The following is a 9122-nucleotide window of genomic DNA, read 5'->3' as shown; positions in this document are numbered from 1 at the left end:
GGATCGCGAGGTCAGGAGATTGAGACCATCCTGGCTAAGACGGCGAAACCCCGTCTCTACTAAAAAATAGAAAAAACTAGCCGGGCGAGTTGGCGGGCGCCTGTAGTCCCAGCTACTCGGGAGGCTGAGGCAGGAGAATGGCGTAAACCCGGGAGGCGGAGCTTGCAGTGAGCTGAGATCCGGCCACTGCACTCCAGCCTGGGCGACTGCGAGACTCCGTCTCAAAAAAAAAAAAAAAAAAAAAAAAAAAAAAAAATAAAAAAAGAAAAGAAAAGAAAAGAAAATGCCAATATAAAATTCTAGAATTCTACAATAGTGAAAAATAGTTGCAAGAATAAAGACAAGCCAGGAGTAGTGGCTTACATCTGTAATCCCAGAACTCTGAGAGGCTGAGACAGGAGGATGGCTTGAGAACAAGAGTTCAAGGCTGCAGTGAGCTATAATTGAGCCACTGCACTCCAGCCTGGGCAACACAGTGAGACCCTCTCTCTTAAAAAGTAAAAAGACCAAAACATAAACAAAAGCTGAGAGAATTCATTCTTTTTTTTCTTTTATTTATTTATTTATTTTTTTATTATACTTTAAGTTCTAGGGTACATGTGCATAACGTGCAGGTTTGTTACATATGAATACTTGTGCCATGTTGGTGTGCTGCACCCATCAACTCGTCAGCACCCATCAATTCATCATTTATATCATGTATAACTCCCAATGCAATCCCTCCCCCCTTTCCCCTCCCCCCTCCCCATGACAGGCCCCAGTGTGTGATGTTCCCCTTTCCGAGTCCAAGTGATCTCATTGTTCAGTTCCCACCTATGAGTCAGAACATGCGGTGTTTGGTTTTCTGTTCTTGTGATAGTTTGCTAAGAATGATGGTTTCCAGCTGCATCCATGTCCCTACAAAGGACGCAAACTCATCCTTTTTGATGGCTGCATAGTATTCCATGGTGTATATGTGCCACATTTTCTTAATCCAGTCTGTCACAGATGGACATTTGGGTTGATTCCAAGTCTTTGCTATTGTGAATAGTGCCGCAATAAACATACGTGTGCATGTGTCTTTATAGCAGCATGATTTATAATCCTTTGAGTATATACCCAGTAGTGGGATGGCTGGGTCATATGGTACATCTAGTTCTAGATCCTTGAGGAATTGCCATACTCTTTTCCATAATGGTTGAACTAGTTTACAATCCCACCAACAGCGTAAAAGTGTTCCTATTTCTCCACATCCTCTCCAGCAGCTGTTGTTTCCTGACTTTTTAATGATTGTCATTCTAACTGGTGTGAGATGGCATCTCATTGTGGTTTTGATTTGCATTTCTCTGATGGTGAGTGATGATGAGCATTTTTTCATTACTCCTTATACGAAGATTAATTCAAGATGGATTAGAGACTTAAATGTTAGACCTAATACCATAAAAACCCTAGAAGAAAACCTAGGTAGTACCATTCAGGAAATAGGCATGGGCAAGGACTCCATGTCTAAAACACCAAAAGCAACGGCAGCAAAAGCCAAAATTGACAAATGGGATCTAATTAAACTAAAGAGCTTCTGCACAGCAAAAGAAACTACCATCAGAGTGAACAGGCAACCTACAGAATGGGAGAAAATTTTTGCAATCTACTCATCTGACAAAGGGCTAATATCCAGAATCTACAAAGAACTCAAACAAATATACAAGAAAAAAACAAACAACCCCATCAAAAAGTGGGCAAAGGACATGAACAGACATTTCTCAAAAGAAGACATTCATACAGCCAACAGACACATGAAAAAATGCTCTTTTTTTTTTTTTTTTTTGAGACAGAGTCTCGTTCTGTCGCCCAGGCTGGACTGCAATGTCACCTTCTTAGCTCACTGCAACCTCTGTTTCCCAGGTTAATGTGATTCTCCTGCCTCAGAATCCTGAGTAGCTGGGACTACAGGCATGCGCCACCATGTCGGGCTAATTTTTGTATTTTTAGCAGAGACAGGATTTCATTGTGTTGGCCAGGATGGTCTTGAACTCCTGATCTCAAAGTGATCCACCCACCTCAGCCTCCCAAACTGCTGGGATCACAGCATGAACCACTGTGCCAGCCTTTTAAAATTTTTTTATAGAGACAAGGTTTCTCTATGTTGCCAAGGCTCGTCTAGAACTCCTGGACTCAAAGCAAACCACTCGCCTTGGCCTCGCAAAGTGCTGGGATTACAGGAATGAGCCACCTTACCCAGTTGATAATTCATTCCTAAAGAAAATGATAAGGGCTGTTTATAATCCTACATGAAAGTTTGGAAATGCAGAAAGACTTGAAGAGTAATTCAAAAAACAAATATTTAAAGACACATAAATGAATGCTAGCCACAGAAAATACAACTACTATTAATAATGCCCCTTAGGAGAATAATGTACAACACTTGCATATAAGTCAAAATGGGAATTAATGGAATTCAGTGTTTTAAGATCCTGGTACATTCTGGGAAGAAAATGAAAGTGCCAATTAACATTTTTCCTTATAAATCAAGGAGGCTTATAGCCATCTTTAAGACAACCACTATAAGTCTAATTTTTTACAATGTAATAATAAAAATTACTGATTCCAAAACATAAAAGGAGAAAGAGGAAAAGAAAATGTAATGCAGAATAGTAGAGATAAGTGTCAGGGTATGAAGTAATTATATTAAATGTAAATATTAAATGACAATGTATTCAAAAGCCTAAATTTAAATATAAGGACAGTCAACTCAAATTCTGAAAAGCTCTGTTCTTTATAAGAGACACATCTAAAACACAAGGATTCAGAAAGACTGAATGTAATCACAATGAAATAAGATACACTATGTAAAAATTAACTTTACTATCAGAGCAGTTGCCTTTGGAGAAATGAGCACTACCAAAGATAAAAAGGAACACTTCAACTTGAAAAAGATATTAGGAATAAATGACAATTCTAAATTTGTGTGTACCTAATTACGTGACTTCAACATCTATAAAGCCAAAATTGGTAAAATTAGAGTAAGAGGAAAATTACACAATTATAATGGGAGAATTAGCATATCTCCCTCAGCAACCAATAGAAAAAGCAGTTAAACAGCAGTATGTGTTTGTGTTCTCTGCCGAAGAAGAAAACAGTATGTTTTAGTATGTATATAGAAAATGTGCACAATACAATTAAAGGACTTAATCTATTGGACCAAGAAGAATGTCACCTCACAATTTCAGATCTCGGATTGATGAATCATAAGTTATGCTACAGAGCAAGTCTCAACAACTTCAAAAGTTTGAAATCATTCAGCGTGTGTCCTATAACTGTAACACAACTAAACTAAAAGTACAAAGCAATAATAATAACCAAACCCCCCACATATTTGAAAGTTAAGAAATACAACTTTTAAGATAAATTATTGAAGGAAAAAAAAGAAATACAACTTTAACACATAAATTCATGAAGAAATAAAAATTAGGAAATAGTTTGGGCTGGCTGCACAATAATAAAAACACTACAAATCAAAACTCATGAGATACAAGTGAAACTATGTTTATAGGGAAATTTCTTCTCTTGAATGCATATATTAGAAAAGAAAAAAATGCTGAAATTAATGAACTAACAATCCACTTCAAGAAATTAGAAAAGAAAGACAAAATGGACTCCAAGAAAGTAGAAAATGGAAATAATAAAGAGCAGAAATCAATAAAATATAAAACAAACATAAAAATTAATAAATCTGAAAGTTGGCTAAATGAAAAACTAATAAAAGTAATAAAGCCATGGTGAGACTTATAAAGATAAAAATAGAGAAGGAAAATTAAACAATATATAAAGAGTTGAAAAGGAAATACACTCTTACACTTTGTCCTACATTAAAAAATTAACTTTATTCTGATACATTCGGAAAACTTTAAATGAAGTGGACAAATCTCTAGAGAATTAAACTTTCCAGAAGTTATACAAGAAATGCAAATGTGACTAGGTCTATAACAATCAAGAAATTGAATCTGTCATTAAAAATCTCCTCATAAAGAAACCCCAAGTCTAGATGAATTTATCAGCTAATGTTGCCAAATATTTAAGAAAGGCCAATCTTACATAAAATTTTCTAAATAATAGAAAAAAAGGAACATTCTTCAACCTCTTTTATTTAAAAAAAAAAAAAATCAGAGTAACCTGGATACTAAAACTTGACAAGGATTTTGTAAGAAAGAAAAAATTGCAGATCAGCTTAATCATGAAAATCAATCCAAATTCCAAATAAACTATTAGTCAGCTGAATTTATGCAGCACTATGTAGAAAGGATAATATAACATGACCAAGTAGCATGTGTTTCACAAGGCTGTTGGCAGGAGGTTTCACTTCCTCATCACGTAGACCTCCATGCAGGGCCACTTGAGAGAACTCATGACATGGCAGCTAGTGTCCCCCAAAGAAAGCAAACCAAGAAAGAACTCAAAAGGAAGCCACAGATGCCTTTTATAACCTAGTCTTGAAATCACACACCATTGCTTCCACTATATTCTGTTCCTTAGAAGCAAGCCGCCAAATCCAGTCTGTACTCAAGAGGAGGAAAATTAAGCTCTGTCTTGTAAAGAAAGAGTATCAAGGAATTTGTGGATATATTTTTTAAACATCACAATAGATAACCAAACAGAAAAAGAGAAGTAAATGAGAAAAAAACAAGTTCAACTTCATGCAAATTAAACAAAAATTACCATTTTGATTTGTAAATGGGGAAATCTTAAATTATAATACTCAGTGCTGGAAATGGACATGGTGCAGTGGTCACCATCATAAAATGCTGGAGAAGGCATAAACTTTTACAGCTATTCTAAAGAATAATCTAGCACTATGCATCATGTGATTTGACCCAAGGGGTAGACTTCTCATTGTCCTCCCAAATTTATCTTCACTGTATAGTGACAGTGTGTTCACTAATCGTATGGTGTCCAGTTAGAGACTATATTACCCAGACTCCTTTATAGCTAGATGTGACCATCTGACTAAGCTGTAAACAATGGAAGATGAGCTGAAGTGATTTTTGCAACCTCCATGTCACTTATTTTAAAGGAAACTGTCTTCTGCTTCTATTCTTTCATTTTCCTATAGACTGGAATGTGATAAACTAGTGGCCCAGAATTGATCAGATAAAGACAACCCCCAGAAAATAGAACAACAAGATGGAAGGAATTGAGTCCTTGACTTTCTAGCAAACCAGAGCCACCCAACTTTCTGGACCATTCAACTCTGGATTGCATTTTGGGGTCTCTCCCCTACAGCAGTTTAGCCTACTCCCTAACTATAGTTTTGCAGACTATATGTTTAGAAAACCAACAAGAAATGAAAATGACATTAATTAATCAAATAGCTAATAAAGATGTCTAAATATGTAATACTTGGCCGGGCGCGGTGGCTCAAGCCTGTAATCCCAGCACTTTGGGAGGCCGAGACGGGCGGATCACGAGGTCAGGAGATCGAGACCATCCTGGCTAACACGGTGAAACCCCGTCTCTACTAAAAAATACAAAAAAATTAGCCGGGCGAGGTGGCGAGCGCCTGTAGTCCCAGCTACTCGGGAGGCTGAGGCAGGAGAATGGCGTGAACGCGGGAGGCGGAGCTTGCAGTGAGCTGAGATCTGGCCACAGTACTCCAGCCTGGGCGGCAGAGCGAGACTCCGTCTCAAAAAAAAAATAAAATAAAATAAATAAATAAATAAATATGTAATACTTAAGTACATTCAAGTAAATAAATACTTAAGTACATTCAAGTAAATATACTTGTATTACTTCAAGTAAAAGTACGTTCAAGTAAAATACTCAAAATTATACCAAAAATAAAGTCTGATAGTACAGTAAACATACCAAAAACGGTAAGTTAAAATGCATAAAATACACAAACTAGTATTTTACCAGTTTTATTCAGATCATTTTTCCTAATTATAAAACCATATGCTTCGTTAAAGAAAACATAAAGTGATAAAAATTATAAATATATTTTTCTAATTTGTACTTAAATTTACTCTTACTCCAATTTAGGTTTTTTCAAGTTTTTATATGAATGTATATGTATTTGATTTGGTTTTACATAGTATAAGTGATTTTAAATATTTTATTTTGCGTCTTCCTTTTTCTTTTCACTAAAAAGTAATATGAGCGGTTTTCCATGGCTACATAATCTCCTATCACTTGGTCATATCACAATTTAACAACTTAAGAAACACGGGGTTTCTTCTAGTTTTTCTATAATGTATACTGTTTCATTTTCCATAATTGTGGAGTGCTTCCTTAATCATTATAGTAAATTAAATTTTTTAAAGTTAAATGACTAAATTGAAGGGCATGAAAACTGTAAATCTATATGTTATAAAAATTTCCAGCAAAAGGATAACATTAATTTATAATGCTAGCAGCATTTTCTGAGTGCCTCCTTTATTGTAGTTTTGCCGACACTGACTGTTAACTTTGTTTCATCATCCCCAATTAATTACAAAATAATAATGTTCATTAATTGATTAGACAAATATTTATCAAGTGTCTATCTAGGAATACAATGGCAAGCAAAAAAGGACCTAATCTCTGATTACTTGGTGTGTGTAATTTTGTGTAAGACATATATATTGAACAAATTATACACACTGAAATATTACAAACTAAGATCAATGCACTGAAGGAAATGAGTAGAGTATTATGAGAGTGGCTTGAGATAATGGTCAAAAGACAGCTGGGGAGTTTTGAATTGGGGTGACGTGATTGGATGTGAATTTTGAAACTTGCCTTCTTAGCTGCAATATAGAGAATAAGGCCGGGTGTGGTGGCTCACACCTATAATCCCAACACTTTTGGAGGCCAACACAGGTGGATCGCCTGAGGTCAGGAGTTCAAGTCAGCCTGGCCAAAATGGTGAAACTCCATCTCTACTAAAAACACAAAAAAAGTCAGCCAGGCGTGGTGGTGGGCACCTGCAATCCCAGCTACTCAGGAGGCTGAGGCAGGAGAATCGCTTGAACCTGGGGGGCAGAGGTTGCAGTGAGCTGAGATCACGCCATTGCATTCCAGTCCAGGCAGCAAGAGTGAAACTCTTGTCTAGAAAAATAAAGACAGAGAGAGAATGAATTAGCAAACAATCAGAGTGGATCAGGAGGGACCAGTTCCTCAGTTATTGCAAAAAAAAAAAAAAGAGAGAAAATGGTAGTTTCTTTTTTTTTATTTTTTGAAAATGGTAGTTTCAACTCCAGTTGCAATACTCTAGTTGAAACTACGATTGCAGTAAGTTGAGAAGTTCAGAAATATGTCAGTGGTATTTGAATCTGAATATGTTTGATAATTAGTAAGATTGAACACTTTTCCGACTGTTTGTTGGCTTTTTATGTTTTGTGCCTACATATGTGTGAGAGTGAGACAGAGAGAGACTGACAGGGAAAGAGATGGAGAGGGATATTAGGCTAGTCTTGTTTTTTGGTTTTTGTTTTTGTTTACTTTCAATTGAAGTTTTCAGCATTTCCTTGATTAATTGTGAAAGATCTTTACCTGTGACTGTATTTCCATCACAATTCTCCAAACAACTGAAGAAATTCTAGTGGCTTACAATTGCAAGCGTCATTTCTTCTTTGTAGTCCTGTAGAATGGTGGGGGACCTCTGCTTCGAGCTTACATAGAGACAGGTCTGCTCCACATCTCTCAATCTGGGACCAGTGTCTTCTCAGGACATGCTCATCCCAAAACAGATGGCAGAAGCATAAGAGACCAAAGCAAACTATGCAAGCATATGTAATGCCTCTGTTTTTATCGTATCTGCTAACTTTGCATTGGCTAAAGCAAGTCCTGAGGCCAATTATAACATCTGAAGAGCCGATGTGTTTATTCCACATATTTTACTTGGAGGCTTTGCCAAGTCACATGATAAACTAGGCAACTTGTAATTCTCTTACAGAGAGAATGTAAGGAGTTAGGAAAAATGATATGATATACCAAAGGACATTTATCTTTTTTTGTTTTGTTTTGTTTTTGTTTTTGTTGTTGAGACTGGATCTCTGCTGCCTAGGCTGGAGTGCAGTGACATGATCATGGCTCACTGCAGCCTCAACCTCCCAGGCTCAAGTGATCCTCCCACCTCAGCCTCCCAAGTAGCTGGGATGATAGGCACATGCCAGCACACCTGGCTAATTTTTTTTTTTTTTTGTCTATTTTTTGTACAGACAGGGTTTTGCCATGTTATCCAGGCTGGTAACAAACCCCTGGGCTCAAGCAGTCCTCTCATCTAGGCCTCCCAAAGTGCTGGGATTATAGGCATGAGCCATGGGACCCAGCCTATCATTTGTTCTTTATATATGTATCAATATTTTTTCCCAGGATTTTGCCATCAATTTTTATTCTATTCAAAAATTTCATGTAGTCAAAGTTATAGGTGCTTCCTTTGCATTTTTTTTTTTTTTTTTTTTTGCACTACTTACAGGTTTAGGAAATCCTTGTGTATTTTAAGGTCTGAAAAATATTTGCTTAATTTTTTAGTAGTTTTTATCATTTCTTTTTCTATACATAGCTATTTAATTCATCTGAAGTTTATTTGGAGTATGTGATATAAAAGTCTGATTCCTATTTTCCTTAATAGTTAATCACCTAAAATTTAAAAAAAAATTTTTTTTTGAGAGATGAGACCTTGTCCTGTCACCCAGCCTGGACTACAGTGGTGCAATCATAGCTCACTTCAGCCTCAAACTACAGGGCTCAAGAGATCCTCCCACCTCAACCTCCTGAGTTGCTGGAATTACAGGCATGAGCCACAATGCCTTGCTAATTGCCTAAAAGTATGTTAATAAAACTTTCTGTGTACAATATGAAGAAGACTACTTTGTTGAAGGCTGTTAATGAAGCAAAATTTCAGTAAATGAATAAATGTGGCATATATCTAGACAAGAAAGTTAAATGTTATAAAGTTTTCCATTCCTAGATAATTGCTGTGCATTGTAGACAGAGGACCATTGAAAAAAAGAAAAAAACAAAACAAAAAAAATTGCTATGTAAATGCAATGAAATATCAACAGAATATTTTTAATCTGACAGAAAATAATAGAATATGTTTGGAAGAATAACCAATGAAGGATAAGTTATGAAAAGTGGCAAGCTAAATATTATGAATTACTATTATT

This window comes from Trachypithecus francoisi, unplaced genomic scaffold (assembly GCF_009764315.1).
Source record: "Trachypithecus francoisi isolate TF-2019V2 unplaced genomic scaffold, Tfra_2.0 Lachesis_group9, whole genome shotgun sequence".
In the NCBI taxonomy this organism is placed as follows: Eukaryota; Metazoa; Chordata; class Mammalia; order Primates; family Cercopithecidae; genus Trachypithecus; species Trachypithecus francoisi.
This window is presented reverse-complemented; position numbering follows the sequence as displayed.